General features: G+C 38.4%; 1 protein-coding gene and 1 non-coding gene across 2 annotated transcripts in view; one reads left to right on the forward strand and one right to left on the reverse strand.

Moving 5' to 3' along the window:
- UBE2R2 (ubiquitin conjugating enzyme E2 R2) overlaps nt 1–18,214 on the reverse strand; it is a 125,310-nt gene that overhangs the window by 87,775 nt on the left and 19,321 nt on the right. The window lies entirely within an intron of this gene.
- LOC121496346 lies at nt 17,180–17,282 on the forward strand. Its single transcript, XR_005989175.1, has one exon. It is a non-coding gene; the product is annotated as a U6 spliceosomal RNA (small nuclear RNA).

Raw genomic sequence — 18,214 nt, forward strand, 5'->3', positions numbered from 1 at the left:
CACTCAGGATCTCAGGATCCTGGTATTGAGCCACATGTCAAGCTTCCCAGCTCAGCAGGGAGTCTGTTTCTCCCTCTCCCTCTGCTCCTCCTCCCTGCTCATGTTCTCTCTCTCTCAAAAAAAAAAAAAATATATATATATATATACATATACATATATAAATATAAATATAAATATAAATATAAATATATAAATAAAAGAGGGAGGGGCACCTAGGTGGCTCAGTGGTTGAGCATCTGCCTTTGGCTCGGGTCGTGATCCCAGGGTCCTGGGATTGAGTCCTGCATCAGGCTCCACGCAGGAAGCCTCCTTCTCCCTCTGTCTCTCTCATGAATAAATAAATAAAATGGAAGGAAGGAAAGAAGATTTATTAGAAAACTTTAAATTCTCATCATAATTTCTTCATAAGGGGACGCCTGCATGGTTCAGCAGTTGAGTTTCTTGCCTTTGGCTCAGGGTGTGATCCCGGGATCGGGTCCCACATCGGGCTCCTGCAGGGAGCCTGCTTCTCCTTCTGCCTAGGTCTCTCTGCCTTTCTCTCTCTCTCTCTCTCTCTCTCTCTCTCTCTCTCATGAATAAATAAAATCTTTAAAAAAAAAATTCTTCATAAACTAAAAAAATGAAACTGTGCCCAAACTAGGCCCATTTGTCAGTCTAGTAAGGAAACTCACTAACTGACGGTGAGTTAATTAGTATTTGATTACAGCAAAGAAATGTATCCAGAGAAAACAAGCATGTATAAGATTATTGGCCTTTCAAAAAAAAAAAAAAAGATTATTTGCCTTTCAGAGAGAACAGTTGTTCAAGCAACTAAGTTGAAGATACTGGGAGTAACAGCAATAGTCAATTAAAAAACAAGACAAGGGGCAGCCTGGGTGGCTCAGTGGTTTAGCGCCACCTTCAGCCCAGGGACTGATCCTGGAGACCAGGGATCGAGTCCCACATCAGGCTCCCTGCATAAAGCCTGTGTCTGTCTCTCTGTCTCTCTCTCTCTCTCTCTCCGTCTCATGAATAAATAAATAAAATATTAAAATAAAATAAAAATAAAAAACAAGACAAATGATTTCTAGTGGGTTTTCTTGACCATAGAGGAATCAACATATACTGCCAATTACTGATCAGTTGTTTATTTAAGCAGTCAGTACAGAGTTTGAGAGACTAAAGAATTAGCCTCTATGAATGTGTATGTGAAACAACTATAGTAAAGAATATTTTCAAACTTAAGAGAATATTAATTCACTATAACCTAAAGTGTAATCTATTTTTTTTTAATTTTTTTTTTAATTTTTTTAATTTATTTATGATAGTCACAGAGAGAGAGAGAGAGGCAGAGACACAGGCGGAGGGAGAAGCAGGCTCCATGCACCGGGAGCCTGATGTGGGATTCGATCCCGGGTCTCCAGGATCGCGCCCTGGGCCAAAGGCAGGCGCCAAACCGCTGCGCCACCCAGGGATCCCCCTAAAGTGTAATCTAAAAAACATTAAAAGGGCAGCCCCGGTGGCTCAGCAGTTTAGCTCCGCCTTCAGCTCAGGGTGTGATCCTGGGGACCCGGGATCAAGTCCCATGTCAGGCTCCCTGCACGGAGCCTGCTTCTCCCTCTGCCTGTGTCTCTGCCTGTGTGTGTGTGTGTGTCTCTAATGAATAAATAAAATCTTTAAAAATAAATTAATTAAATTAAATTAAAAACATTAAAAGTGATGGTGGTAAAATATGTGTGGTACAGCAAAAGGCTTTGTGGGACAACTTAACAAAACTTGTGAAAATGTAAAATGTATATGGTATTTCAAGCCTATGGTTATCCACTGTATTATTATTACTCTGGAGAAAATATCTGAATCCATCATATCTGAAAGACCAACCAGTAGTGCCAGAAGATAAATTTCATTTGCTTTTGTGGATTTAACCATCACTGGTTCAGAAATAGAAGCCAAATATCCTGACTACACTAAGCAGTTTGATGGCTTGGCAGTTGATAATGTTTTATCACAATTTTTTAAGCCCAGGAATAAGCTCAAACATTTTGTAAAGGAAAAAAAAAATCAGCCTCACTCATTATTATAGAACACCAAATGACTTTGGAAATTTAGCTTTTACTGAAAACTTGATGTTTCTTGGTGAACTTAAAATGAGCAAAATACTGCTTATATATGAAACATACTACAGGTAAAGCCTAAAATATTTTGATGTCAGCTAAAGCTATTGGAATCATATGTAATGGGAAAATGCTTTATATAATTCCTCTTCAATCAAAACTTAAAACAAGAAGGTCTCCATTCCCACACAAATTTGCAACAGGTATATTTTCGGAGCTCAAGGACAATTTCAGCAGTGTTTTTTGAACCTAGAGCCAAGTAAAATAGAAAATTATGTATTTTAAAATCCATTTAACCTGGCAACTGAGAAGCTTCCACCCAACCTATAATTTGAAGTGATTAATCTGCACTATAATGACATGCTGAAAGACAAATATTGAGAATCTAACAGAATTTTATAAATACCTTCCAAACAATAACTATTTTAATTAAAATGACATGCTCATGAAAAAAAATCGTAAGTTCACAGACTGATGCTTGTATTTGGCAGTAACAATCTATGTGAAGACATTTCAAAGAGAAAATCTCATTAGAGATCAACAGTAACAGATGAACACCTGCAATCAATTTTAATAATAGATCAAACCCCAATTAAGCATTATCTAACCCCAAATTAATTCAGTCTTCTCACTAGACTTGTGTTATAAAAAATTATAGTCACACTTTGAGTTTTGTCAATAAGATTTATATGGAAATTTGTTTTCTCTCATTATATAAGTAACTATGTAATAACCCTGATTTTTTCCTTTTGACCTGCAAAGCCTCAAATATCTAATATCTGGCTTTTCACAGAAAAAGTATATCAACTTCTGAACTATGTAGTTCCACTGAACTATATAATTCCTTGTAGAACTAAAAATAAATGGAGGTTAAAATAGACCATCGTATGTAATAGCAATATAATCTGAAGATATAGATAGTACAGATATAAGGAGGGAATGGAGATAACCTATGCAAAATAATTTATGCAACTGTTCCATAATCATTGGGGACAATAATATTAGTATTGCGGGATCCCTGGGTGGTGCAGCGGTTTGGCGCCTGCCTTTGGCCCAGGGCGCGATCCTGGAGACCCGGGATCGAATCCCACGTCGGGCTCCCGGTACATGGAGCCTGCTTCTCCCTCTCTATCTCTGCCTCTCTATCTCTCTGTGACTATCATAAATAAATAAAAATTTAAAAAAAATTAAAAAAAAATAATAATAATATTAGTATTGCTATTCTGAGACTTCTGTATAATGTGAGATAAAACAAAGGAGTAATTAATTATGAGGACATTTTAATCCATTATCTCCTGTGTCCTTGAAAACTAGAACTTATGGTATGGAAAAAAGGGGAGATCTAGCTGTAATACAGAAGAGATTAAGTTTAAAAACTATGTGTGCAAGTGTGTGCACGCAAATACACAGATGTACACGTTACTCTGTCCTAGACAAAATGATAACTCACATCAATGAGCATATCCAATGCCCAGATGACGTTCTCAGATATTATTTTCCACTAAAACCAGGGTTTCTTGGAGAAACAAGGTGGTTACAAATCGGAAGTAGGAAATGTGAAAGATAAGCCTGGAACACTCGGTCATACCAAACAGCAAGGTTGCTATAAAGACTACCTCGAGTGAATCAAGTTATTCAAAAGCCAATGTGAGGAGGTTCCACCTGGCTAAAGATAGAACAATCTGACCAGCAATATTATTAATAATTGTCATTGATTAAAACTCATCAGATGTTTGAAATTTCAGAATTTCTATTGATTTTTTAAAAAATAGCTAGTTCTCTTGAGGATAATAGGGAACTAATTTCCTATCTTGAAAGTGATAAAGGCAAAGAATCAAGTATGTATCCTACCTTTCCTATGTGAACTATAGCTCTGAAAAACTAGCAGACAAGTAGAAACATCTCTTAATAAAAGTATTCCAACTAATAAATGAAAAAAAAAAACTATGTCACTATTTTGCAACCACCAATAAATAATTTTATAGATCTAGTCATTAAGCCTAATTGCTAACATATTAAGAGAGAAAACCAGTATAACTCCTGAAGAAAGAACACAACACTGCCTATAGCAATGCCTAAACAAATGACCACAGTCTGATAGAGGCTCTGAATCCAGCTACCAATTTGTAATAAATACAGAGGATGAAGATACATGCCCAATTGTAACACTGCATTACATGCAAGCAGTAAAATTCAAACTTTGGCCAGGGTTCTTCAACAGAAAAACAGTAAAGAAAAGATAGGGGCAGAGTGGAAGAAACTTAAAAGACACCAAATTTGTAAAAATGAGTAACACTGGGCAACCCGGGTGGCTCAGTGGTTTGGCGCCGCCTTCGGTCCAGGGCTTGATCCTGGAGACCCAGGATCCAGTCCCTCGTCGGGCTCCCTGCATGGAGCCTGCTTCTCCCTCTGCCTGTGTCTCTGCCTCTCTCTCTCTCTCCTCTCTGGTGTATTCTCATGAATAAATAAATAAAATCTTTAAAAAATGAGTAACACTATACTATCTACAAATGTAGTTAGTGATAAAAACTATAAAGAATAAGGAAATGACTACTGTAAGAGTCAGAACAATGGTTATTTGGGAAGGGATAGGGAGGAGGTTATAATCAAAAAGGGACATCTCAGGGATTCTGGGATAGCTGAGTTCTATTTCTTGACCTTGATGTAGTCTCATGGATATTTGCCTTATCGAATAAAAAAAAAGGGGGTGCCTGAGTGCTCAGTCGGTTAAGTGTCTGACTTTGGCTCATGTCATGGTCACAGGGTTCTGGGATTAAGCCTAGCATCGGGATCTCTGCTAGACAGGGAGTCTACTAGTCTCTCTCCCTTTGCCCCTCCCCCACTCGTGCTTACACACACGCGCGCGCGCTCTCAAACAAGTCTTTAAAATATATACATATATTTAAAAAATAAAAGTGTGTGGGTGAGATTTTCTGCTTATTTTACAATGCAAAGATTAAATATGTAGAACAAAGGCGCCTGGGTGGCTCAGTGGTTGAGCGTCTGCCTTCAGCTCAGGGCGTGATCCCAGAGTGTCCCGGGATCCATTTCCGCATTGGGCTCCCCGCAGGGAGCCTGCTTCTCCCTCAGCCTGTGTCTCTGCCTCTCTCTCTCTCATGAATAAATAAATAAAGTCTTTTAAAAAAAATGTAAACAACAACACCATTGTCTTAGAAGTCTGTAAGGCATGTGGAACTAAAACGTAGTATCAGGGGCAGCCCCGGTGGCTCAGTGGTTTAGAGCCGCCTTCAGCCCAGGGCCTAATCCTGGAGACACGGGATCAAGTCCCACGTCAGGCTCCCTGCGTGGAGCCTGCTTCTCCCTCTGCCTGTGTCTGTGTCTGCCTCTCTCTCTCTCTCTCTCATGAATAAATAAATAAAATCTTAAAAAAAAAAAACAAAGTAGTATCAGTAGCACAAAGGGCAAGGCAGAAAGACTGGAGTTCAATTGTTATATGGTTCTTGCATTTTTTTGAAAAGCACTAACTTAAACTGTAATAAATTAAGAATGCAGATTGAGGGGCACCTGGCTGGACTCTTGCTCTCCAGGTGGTAAGTTTGAGCCCCATGTTGGGTGTAAAAATTAAACAATGCAAACTGAAATACCGAGGGACTGAAGGCAGTGGTTCTTACCCAAAGGCAATTTTATGCCCCAGGGGACATCTGACAATACCTGAGACTTTATTGGTTGTCACAACAGAGGGAGAGACAGTTGCTACAAGTACTTAGTGGGTAGTAGCCAGGGATGCTGCTAAAACATCCTACAACACGCAACAGCCCCCTCCCTACCCAACAACAACAAATTATTGGCCTCAAAAGTCAATAGTGTTAAAGTTGAGAAACTCTGCTTTAGAGTAACCAATAAAAACTGTAAGAATGTGTAACAAAGGGATCCCTGGGTGGCGCAGCGGTTTAGCGCCTGCCTTCGGCCCAGGGCCTGATCCTAGAGTCCCAGGATCGTGTTCCACATCAGGTTCCCTGCATGGAGCCTGCTTCTCTCTCTGCCTGTGTCTCTGCCTCTCTTTCTATCATGAATAAATAAATAAAATCTTTAAAAGAAATTAAAAAAATAAAAGCTGCATGCCCTATGAATAAGCCAGCCAGGAGCCCCTAATTAGTGGTTAATAAGGAGTAAGCATATAGACTTGGAAGTGTACAAAGGGTACCTATTGGAGCACTAAAAATATTCTCTCTTGTTCTGGGCAGTGAATACAGGAGTATATAGTTAAAAATTCATTAAGCTGTACACTTAAAGATATGTACACTATACTTTATATACAGTGTACCTCAACTGAAAAAAAAAAAAACTACTGAGCAGATAATCATATATTATCAGACTTGAGGTTAAGTCTAACATGAATCATTCTTATCAAAATAACAACCTGGAACAGTCTATGAGGAAAAGGTAAGCTTAAAAAACAAACAGGGTGGGGATCCCTGGGTGGCTCAGAGGTTTGGCACCTGCCTTTGGTCCAGGGCACGATCCTGGAGTCCCAGGATCAAGTCTCGCGTCAGGCTCCAGGCATGGGGCCTGCTTCTCCCTCCTCCTGTGTCTCTGTCTCTCTCTCTCTCTCTATCATAAATAAATTAATTAATTAAAAAAAAAAAAAAAACCAGGGTGGCTCAGTGATTGAGCATCTCTGCCTTTGGCTCAGATCATGATCCTGGAGCCCTGGGATAGACTCCTGCATCTGGCTCCCGGCAGGGAGCCTGCTTCTCCCTCTGCCTATGTCTCTCTGCCTCTCTCCCTGTGTCTCTCATGAATAAATAAATAAAATCTTTTAAAAAGTTAAAAATAATTTTTAAAATTAAAAAGCAAAAAACAAACAAAAAAACCAAACACCTCTGGAAAGTACAACCAGGGATATGAGAAGAGGTAGTAAGATATTCAGCATATAAAATTTTTCACTTAATATCATCCTACAGGGAATCCCTGGGTGGCGCAGCGGTTTGGCGCCTGCCTTTGGCCCAGGGCGTGATCCTGGAGACCCGGGATCGAGTCCCACGTCGGGCTCCCGATGCATGGAGCCTGCTTCTCCCTCTGCCTGTGTCTCTGCCTCTCTCTCTCTCTCTCTCTCTCTCTCTCTCTGTGACTATCATAAATTAAAAAGAAAAAAATTAAAAAAAAAAAATCATCCTACAGGGGCACCTGGGTGGCTCAGTCAGTTGAGCAGTTGCCTTTGGTTCAGGTCATGATCCCAGGGCTTCCTGCTGGATGGGCAGCCTGCTTCTCCTCCAACACTTGTGCTCTCCTGCTCTCTCCCTCTCTCTTTCAAATAAATAAATAAAATCTTAAAAAAATACATCACCTTACAATATTTTTGCCTTGAACATGTTATTACTTATGAAGTTAAAACTCAAAATGGTTTTGGTAATACTAATAGCAACTAACATTTACTGAGTGCTGTTTACACAGCAGGCACATTCTAAGTACCTTTACATGTACTAACCTATTTAATTCTCACAGTATTCCTAACAAGGTACAGGCCACATTTACCCCCATTTTACAGACAAAACTAAAGGTCTACAGAGGTTAACTAATTTTCCCAGGACCACGGGCTTAAAACCAGAACCTAGCCATCTGATTCCAGAGCTCATATATTTTTTAAAAGATTGTATTTATTTGAGAGAGACAGAGAATGGGGAGTGGATGGACAAACAGACTTCCTGCTGATGAGCGCAGAGCCTGATTTAGGGCTCCATCCCAGGACCCTGAGATCATGACCACGAAAGGCAGACATTTAACCAAGTAAGTCAGCCAGGCTGACTTATAACCCCAGGACCCTTATTTTTAACCACTATTTATAATGCCTCTCTATTAACATTAAGGAAGAATGAGGTTAGCACAATAAAAGTCAAAGGATCACTAAAATACATAATGCCCACTAACTCCACTGAGAAATAAATATTAATAGGTTAAGTTTTAACCTTGAGTCTATAGTCTCTAAAGCCATTTGTAGACACTAAAATCACAATCCATAAAAACCCCCAAAATTAATTGCACTAAGTAGCACTTAGCAAAAAACAACAAAACAAAAAACACCCCAAAAACCAACGACAAAAACCTAACTACGAGCCTTTACAACAGAAAGTAAACATAATTCAACTTTTACTCACTGCCTTCTACTTGATTAACCCATGAGGGCATACATCGAAGAATAATACACTATTCTATAGGTCTCAAGTAAGATACTCTCCCATGGATCTTCATGGTTAACTCTATCCTTTCCTTATTCCATAAGCGGTATTTCTTCAGAAACATCTAAAATGTCACACAGAAAGAATTGTAATACCCTCTTCCCAAATTTAGACCCTACCTTCACCTTCTCACTATTTTCTCCTTAGCACTTAACCACTTTCTAAGATCTCATGTATTTTTTGTTCATTGTCTCTCTCTCCTACTAGAAATAAGCACCATGAGTCAATTGTTTTGTTCACTGTATCCTCACCACTTAAAATGGTGCCTTATCACAGTAAGTATTCCATACTGGTAAACAGAAGTATACACAAATAAAAATGACAAACTAAATTTTCTCCATGTTTCTGAAGATAACATTGATAGTTTTAATCATGGAAGACATAAAGATGATTTACTTATAGGTCCCAAATCCTTCTCTAAATGATTGTAAAGCATTACACAACAAGCTAAAATATTCAGTTTAGCAATACTTTTTACTAGTGTTCTCATTTTCTAAGTAAATTTATTGCTGCCTCAGAAATACGTTAGATATGTTACAAAGTAATTTCCTTGTCTGAACAAAAATCAAACTATTTTCCTTGTCTGAACTAAAATCATTATATACAAAAAAAAAAAAAAAACCTCATCATATACAAATATCCTTAGAGTAAAATTATACAAACTATTAACATAAAAATTCCAAAGCTTAAGGAAAAACTCTGGCTATAATTTCACAGGTGTGTGTCATGGTTGCATGGAAAGAGGTTATTTGGTGATACAGAAGCACATAAACATAAAAAATAAATTTTAAAGTACCCTCTTGGGGTGCCTGGGTGGCTCAGTGGTTGAGCATCTGCCTTTGGCTCAGGTTGTGACCCTGGGGTCCTGAGGGATCAAGTTCCTCACAAGGCTCCCCAAGGGGAACCTGCCTCTCCCTCTGCCTATGTCTATGTCCCTACCCCTCTCTGTCTCTCTCATGAATAAATAAAATCTTTTAAAAAATAAAGTGCCCCTCTTTTTGGCTAATAAAAAATGTGTATGTATCTTTGGAACATAAAGGCATTCTACTCATAAAATAAAGCAAAACAGAATCATACCAATTATCAGGAATAGAACAAGAATCAGGAATCAGAATCACCTGGAAATGCCCACCAGATTCCCATGTCCCTCCCCACAACATTCTGATTCCTTTCTCAGTTATGTAGTTTACAAATACATTCTCCTAGTTCATGGCTTTTCATTCTCTTATCTGTGTCCTTGACAGAAAATAGTTTTCAATTTTGATGAAGTTCACTTCATCAATTATTTCTTTCAGGGTTCATGCCTTTGGTGTTATATCTAAGAGCTCTTTGCCAAACTCAATGTCAAGGAGACTTTTTCCAACGCTATCTTCCAAGGGTTTTACTGCTTTGTGATTTATATTTATGAACCATTTTGAGTTAATTTTTGCATATGATACATTATACAGGTTGAGGCTCACTATTTAACATACAGATGAGCAATTTTTGCAACATCATATGTTGAAAAGACTATCCTTTCTTCAGTGAATTATATTTGCACCTTTGTCAAAAAAAAATCAGTGGACTGTATTTGTATAAACCTATTTCTGGGGGCAGCCCGGGTGGCTCAGCGGTTTAGCACCACCTTAAGCCCAGAGTGTGATCCTGGAGACCCAGGGTCGAGTCCCACATCGGGCTCCCTACATGGAGCCTACTTCTTCTCTCTGCCTGTGTCTCTGCCTCTCTCTCTCTCATGAATAAATAAATAAAATCTTTTTTAAAAATCTATTTCTGGGTTCTCTGTTTCTTTAGTCCAATATATCACACTGTCTTGACTGGCATTACTGTATAGTGCATATTAAAATTGGGTATTGTGAGACACCTGGGTGGCTCAGTGGTTGAGCGCCTGCCTTCTGCCCAGGGCATGATCCTGGAGTCCCAGAATCGAGTCCTATATCGGGCTCCCTGAATGAAGCCTACTTCTCTCTCTGCCTATGTCTTTGCCTCTCTCTGTGTCTCTCATGAATAAATAAAACCTTTATAAAAAAAATTGGGTATTGTGAATCGTCTAACTTTGCTATTCTTTTTCAAAATTGTTTTGGCTGCCACGTCTGGGTGGCTCAGTCAGTTGAGCTTCTGACTCTTGGTTTCTGCTCAGGTCATGATCTCTCATGGGTTGTGAGATAAGAGACTTGAGGCAGGCTCCATGTTCAGTGGAAAGTTGACTTGAGATTCTCTCCCTTTGCCCCTCACCCTATTCACACATACACACACACTCTCTTAAATAAAATCTCTTAAAAAATTTTGTTTGAGCTAATTTCTTTAATTTTCCATATATAATTATTTAAAACCAAGGCATAGTAGCCAACTTTTTTTTTTTTTTTAAGATTTTATTTATCTATTTGACAGAGAGAGTACAAGCAGGGGGAGTGGAAGAGGCAGAGGGAGAGGGAGGAGCAGGTTCCCTGCTGCACAAAGAGCCTCATGTGGGGTTCAATCCCACAACCCTGGGATCATGACCTGAGCCAAAGGCAGACACTTAATCAACTGAGCCACCCAGGCTCCTGACTCTTTAGTGATTTCTTAGCCCTCCAGGAAATTGGTATTTTTACTATCGCACCTTATCTTGTCAAAACCAGTTCAAAGTATCCTCTCCACAAGTATTATAGAGAAGTTCATAACTTTTGACCAAATATATCCATTACCAGAACTAATGTGAAAAAAAAAAGAACTAATGTGAAAAACACACAAATATAGATATAAAAAATGTATTCAACATAGCATTGTTTAAAAAGCAAAATTTAAAATAAAATTTAAAAAACAAAAAAATAAAGCAAAATAAATCCCCTGGTCCAACAAAAGAGAAAAGATCAAATAATAGATAGTTGGGAAAATGTTCAAAATACATTGTTTGAAAAAATGAATACACAGGGATGCCTGGGTGGCTCAGAGCATGATCCCAGGTCAAAGATTGAGTCGCGCATCAGGCTCCTTGCAGGGAGCCTGCTTCTCCCTCTACCTATGTCTCTGCCTCTCTCTGTGTCTCTCATGAATAAATAAAATCTAAAAAAAAAAAAAAAAAATACACAGTATCTGATTTTTTATTTTTTTTTTTAATTTTTATTTATTTATGATAGTCACAGAGAGAGAGAGAGAGGCAGAGACACAGGCAGAGGGAGAAGCAGGCTCCATGCACCGGGAGCCCGACGTGGGATTCGATCCCGGGTCTCCAGGATCGCGCCCTGGGCCAAAGGCAGGCGCCAAACCGCTGCGCCACCCAGGGATCCCAGTATCTGATTTTTTAAATGAACGATGGCATATTCAGAAGAAAATATACTAAAATAATTATTATTTCTAGGGGTGCCTAGCTGGCTCAGTCCCTAATCTCAGGGTCATGAGTTCAAGCCCCACACTGGCACAGAGTTTACTTAGGAAAAAAAAAAAAAAAGTCTTGTTTTTAAGTAGCATCAATACAAGTGACTTTTTCATAGGTTCAGGAACTTTATAAAACTTTCTACAATAAACATTAGGTCAATTTACAAGGGGGACTAACATTTTATTTTTTAAAAGGTGTTACTATTTTCACAGTAAAATACAGTAACTGTATCAGTCTGTAACTCTTATGTATAAAGTTTCTTCATAGGATATGAAATATCCACATGACAATGTTAGGAGAGCCTACTCTAAACCCTACAAATTCTTCTATCCTACTGATATGACAGTGACAAACACAATTTTCTCCATGTTTATCTTCATGTTTAACTGGGGCAGAATTTTAAGTACAGTATTTTATTTTATTTTTTTTAATTTTTTATTTATTTATGATAGTCACAGAGAGAGAGAGAGAGGCAGAGACACAGGCGGAGGGAGAAGCAGGCTCCATGCACCGGGAGCCTGATGTGGGATTCGATCCCGGGTCTCCAGGATCGCGCCCTGGGCCAAAGGCAGGCGCCAAACCGCTGCGCCACCCAGGGATCCCCTAAGTACAGTATTTTAAATTACATCATCTACAAACATCGACACATGTAGAAAGATACTTGCAACAAGCAATACATCTAACAAATGATTTATCTTCTTTACACAAACAGCCTTTATCCTCTATATATTTTTAAGGTTTTATTTATTTATTCATGAGGAGTGACACAGAGAGAGAGGTAGAGACACAGCAGAGGGAGAAGCAGGCTCCATGCAGGAAGCCGATGTGGGACTCGATCCCAGGAGTCCGGGATCACGACCTGAGCCAAAGGTAGATGCTCAATCGCTGAGCCACCCCGGTGTCCAGCCTTTATCATATTTAAAACAAATAAAAACTTAACCTAAAGAAAAATGAGCAAAGGACAAGTATAGGTAACATATATTTGTTACAAATGGCCAATGACATGAAAGCTAAATTTCATTCACAAAAGAAACCACCATAATTAAAGCTGATTTATCAGAATTGCAACTTTTATACTTTGACAATACCCATACACATTATGTAATAAAAATTAGTATTTCTTAAGGATAGTTTGACTTTCTAGTAAGATTTAAATAGTTACCTTTTAATCCAGCAAATGTATTCACAAAAATATAGATATGAAAAAACGTCCCTTTCAGCTTTGCTTGTAAGAGTAAAAAACTAACAATCAATAGGGAAATAGTTAAAGTATATCCTTAATTGGAATATTGTGCAACAGTTACAAATGCTGAGACAATCCATAAATATTGATAATAGATCTCCAAGATAAATCATTAATTTTAAAAGATGCAGAAAAATGGGATCCCTGGGTGGCGCAGCGGTTTGGCGCCTGCCTTTGGCCCAGGGCGCGATCCTGGAGACCCGGGATCGAATCCCACATCAGGCTCCGGCGCATGGAAGCCTGCTTCTCCCTCTGCCTGTGTCTCTGCCTCTCTCTCTTTCTCTCTGTATGACTATCATAAATAAATAAAATTAAAAAAAAAAAATTAAAAAAAAAAAATTAAAATAAAAATAAAATCAAATAAAATGTAATTTAAAAAAAAAAAAAAAGATGCAGAAAAATGCTAAATATAACCACTTTTTTTTTTTTTTAAGACTTAGAGGGGCGCCTGGGTGGTTCAGTGGTTGAGAGTCTATTTTGGCTTATGTCATTCGCTCAGGATCCTGAAACTGATCTCCACATCGGGCTCTCTCTCCTGCCTGCTTCTCCCTCTGCCTGTGTCTCTGCCTCTCTGTGTCTCTCACAAATAAATAAAATCTTTTTTAAAAATCTATTTCTGGGTTCTCTGTTTCTTTAGTCCAATATATCACACTGTCTTGACTGGCATTACTGTATAGTGCATATTAAAATTGGGTATTGTGAGACACCTGGGTGGCTCAGTGGTTGAGCGCCTGCCTTCTGCCCAGGGCATGATCCTGGAGTCCCAGAATCGAGTCCTATATCGGGCTCCCTGAATGAAGCCTACTTCTCTCTCTGCCTATGTCTTTGCCTCTCTCTGTGTCTCTCATGAATAAATAAAACCTTTATAAAAAAAATTGGGTATTGTGAATCGTCTAACTTTGCTATTCTTTTTCAAAATTGTTTTGGCTGCCACGTCTGGGTGGCTCAGTCAGTTGAGCTTCTGACTCTTGGTTTCTGCTCAGGTCATGATCTCTCATGGGTTGTGAGATAAGAGACTTGAGGCAGGCTCCATGTTCAGTGGAAAGTTGACTTGAGATTCTCTCCCTTTGCCCCTCACCCTATTCACACATACACACACACTCTCTTAAATAAAATCTCTTAAAAAATTTTGTTTGAGCTAATTTCTTTAATTTTCCATATATAATTATTTAAAACCAAGGCATAGTAGCCAACTTTTTTTTTTTTTTTAAGATTTTATTTATCTATTTGACAGAGAGAGTACAAGCAGGGGGAGTGGAAGAGGCAGAGGGAGAGGGAGGAGCAGGTTCCCTGCTGCACAAAGAGCCTCATGTGGGGTTCAATCCCACAACCCTGGGATCATGACCTGAGCCAAAGGCAGACACTTAATCAACTGAGCCACCCAGGCTCCTGACTCTTTAGTGATTTCTTAGCCCTCCAGGAAATTGGTATTTTTACTATCGCACCTTATCTTGTCAAAACCAGTTCAAAGTATCCTCTCCACAAGTATTATAGAGAAGTTCATAACTTTTGACCAAATATATCCATTACCAGAACTAATGTGAAAAAAAAAAGAACTAATGTGAAAAACACACAAATATAGATATAAAAAATGTATTCAACATAGCATTGTTTAAAAAGCAAAATTTAAAATAAAATTTAAAATAAAATTTAAAAAACAAAAAAATAAAGCAAAATAAATCCCCTGGTCCAACAAAAGAGAAAAGATCAAATAATAGATAGTTGGGAAAATGTTCAAAATACATTGTTTGAAAAAATGAATACACAGGGATGCCTGGGTGGCTCAGAGCATGATCCCAGGTCAAAGATTGAGTCGCGCATCAGGCTCCTTGCAGGGAGCCTGCTTCTCCCTCTACCTATGTCTCTGCCTCTCTCTGTGTCTCTCATGAATAAATAAAATCTAAAAAAAAAAAAAAATACACAGTATCTGATTTTTTTTTTTTTAATTTTTATTTATTTATGATAGTCACAGAGAGAGAGAGAGAGGCAGAGACACAGGCAGAGGGAGAAGCAGGCTCCATGCACCGGGAGCCCGACGTGGGATTCGATCCCGGGTCTCCAGGATCGCGCCCTGGGCCAAAGGCAGGCGCCAAACCGCTGCGCCACCCAGGGATCCCAGTATCTGATTTTTTAAATGAACGATGGCATATTCAGAAGAAAATATACTAAAATAATTATTATTTCTAGGGGTGCTTAGCTGGCTCAGTCCCTAATCTCAGGGTCATGAGTTCAAGCCCCACACTGGCACAGAGTTTACTTAGGAAAAAAAAAAAAAAAGTCTTGTTTTTAAGTAGCATCAATACAAGTGACTTTTTCATAGGTTCAGGAACTTTATAAAACTTTCTACAATAAACATTAGGTCAATTTACAAGGGGGACTAACATTTTATTTTTTAAAAGGTGTTACTATTTTCACAGTAAAATACAGTAACTGTATCAGTCTGTAACTCTTATGTATAAAGTTTCTTCATAGGATATGAAATATCCACATGACAATGTTAGGAGAGCCTACTCTAAACCCTACAAATTCTTCTATCCTACTGATATGACAGTGACAAACACAATTTTCTCCATGTTTATCTTCATGTTTAACTGGGGCAGAATTTTAAGTACAGTATTTTAAATTACATCATCTACAAACATCGACACATGTAGAAAGATACTTGCAACAAGCAATACATCTAACAAATGATTTATCTTCTTTACACAAACAGCCTTTATCCTCTATATATTTTTAAGGTTTTATTTATTTATTCATGAGGAGTGACACAGAGAGAGAGGTAGAGACACAGCAGAGGGAGAAGCAGGCTCCATGCAGGAAGCCGATGTGGGACTCGATCCCAGGAGTCCGGGATCACGACCTGAGCCAAAGGTAGATGCTCAATCGCTGAGCCACCCCGGTGTCCAGCCTTTATCATATTTAAAACAAATAAAAACTTAACCTAAAGAAAAATGAGCAAAGGACAAGTATAGGTAACATATATTTGTTACAAATGGCCAATGACATGAAAGCTAAATTTCATTCACAAAAGAAACCACCATAATTAAAGCTGATTTATCAGAATTGCAACTTTTATACTTTGACAATACCCATACACATTATGTAATAAAAATTAGTATTTCTTAAGGATAGTTTGACTTTCTAGTAAGATTTAAATAGTTACCTTTTAATCCAGCAAATGTATTCACAAAAATATAGATATGAAAAAACGTCCCTTTCAGCTTTGCTTGTAAGAGTAAAAAACTAACAATCAATAGGGAAATAGTTAAAGTATATCCTTAATTGGAATATTGTGCAACAGTTACAAATGCTGAGACAATCCATAAATATTGATAATAGATCTCCAAGATAAATCATTAATTTTAAAAGATGCAGAAAAATGGGATCCCTGGGTGGCGCAGCGGTTTGGCGCCTGCCTTTGGCCCAGGGCGCGATCCTGGAGACCCGGGATCGAATCCCACATCAGGCTCCCGGCGCATGGAGCCTGCTTCTCCCTCTGCCTGTGTCTCTGCCTCTCTCTCTTTCTCTCTGTATGACTATCATAAATAAATAAAATTAAAAAAAAAAAATTAAAAAAAAAATTAAAATAAAATAAAATCAAATAAAATGTAATTTAAAAAAAAAAAAAAGATGCAGAAAAATGCTAAATATAACCACTTTTTTTTTTTTTTTAAGACTTAGAGGGGCGCCTGGGTGGTTCAGTGGTTGAGAGTCTATTTTGGCTTAGGTCATGGTCCCAGGATCCTGGAACTGAGTCCCACATCGGGCTCTCTCTCCTGCCTGCTTCTCCCTCCCTCTGCCTATGTCTCTGCCTCTCTGTGTCTCTCACAAATAAATAAAATCTTAAAAAAAAAAAATTTATTTTAGGGGCACCTGGGTGGCTCAGTCAGCTAAGCATCTGTCTTTGGCTTACGTTATGATCCTGGGGTCCTGAGATCGAGCCCCACAACCAGCTCCCTGATCAGTGGGGAGTCTGCTTCTCTCTCACCCTCTGCCCCTCCCATACTTCTGCTCACTCTCTCTTGCTCTCTCAAATGAATAAAAAAAATCTTTCTTAAAAAAAAAGATCTATTTTAGAGATAAAGTGTGAGCATGCATGTATGCAAACAGGGTAAAGGGTGGGGGAGAGAAACTCAAGCAGACGCCTTGCAAAGTGGGGAGCCTGACCCAGGGCTGGATCCCACAACCCTGAGGATCATGACCTAAGCCTAAACCAAGCATCAGACACTTAACTGACTGAGCCACCCAGGCACCCCTAAGTATAACTATATTTATAGTTCAAAAATGCAGAGTGCTCACTTCGGCAGCACATATACTAAAAATTGGAATACAGAGATAAAGCATGGCCCTTGTGCAAAAATGACACACAAATTCGTGAAGCATTCCGTATTTTTTAACTGAGTGGGGAAAAATTGGAGAGGAAGACAAACTATGAGAGACTCCTAACTCTGGGAGACAAAGGGTTACAGAAGGGGAGCAGGCAGGGGGATGGGTGACTGGGAGACAGACACTAAGAAGGACACTTGATGGGATGAGCGCTGGGTATTATATATTATACTATATGCTGGCAAATTGAATATAAATTTAAAATTTTTGAAAATTAAAATAAAAATGCATAGATACATTTATATATGCACAGAATATTTTTCTGGAGGATTAAATGACAGTTAAGTGATTTTCAGGGAGAGAAAGACTTTTAAGCTGCTTGAATTTTTTCCTAGAAAACCAATAAATTAATGCCCTTACTACATGTCCCTCATTACATCATTAATGTTATGAAATTCCAGTATAATGCCTACATGATAGATTTCATGCCAAGGGATTTAGTATTTTTCTCCACCATATCTACCTAAATTTAGTTCCATGAGATACAGAAGGTGAGATATAACTAGACCTTGCATGGGAAGTTTTATTAATTAAAGCAGAGAAGAAATATTGTGGAATAAATAAGGAGCTAGCTAAGTTTGGGGCTAGAGCTCTCCATGATTATGTCTGGTGACCCCAGTGTTAGAAACATAGTAACCTTCTATTACTCTTAGTATTATGATAATATCCTTCAGTTTGTAATACAATATAATTATCCTGTTCCAACAGTGAATTCCTTAAAACTGAAGAGAGCAGTTCAGTAGTTAAACATATTCAATTGCCAACAAATAAAGTTAAAAAAAGAGAGAGGAAAAAAGTGTTGGTGAAGATGCAGAGAAATTAGAACAGACATTTCTGGTAGGACTATTCAAAGGTACAGCTACTCTGGAATATAGTCTCAGTTCCTCAAATGGTACACAGAGTTCTCATATGACCCAATAATTCTATTTCTGGGTAAATA

The sequence above is a fragment of the Vulpes lagopus genome, chromosome 7, assembly GCF_018345385.1.
Source record: "Vulpes lagopus strain Blue_001 chromosome 7, ASM1834538v1, whole genome shotgun sequence".
In the NCBI taxonomy this organism is placed as follows: domain Eukaryota; kingdom Metazoa; phylum Chordata; class Mammalia; order Carnivora; family Canidae; genus Vulpes; species Vulpes lagopus.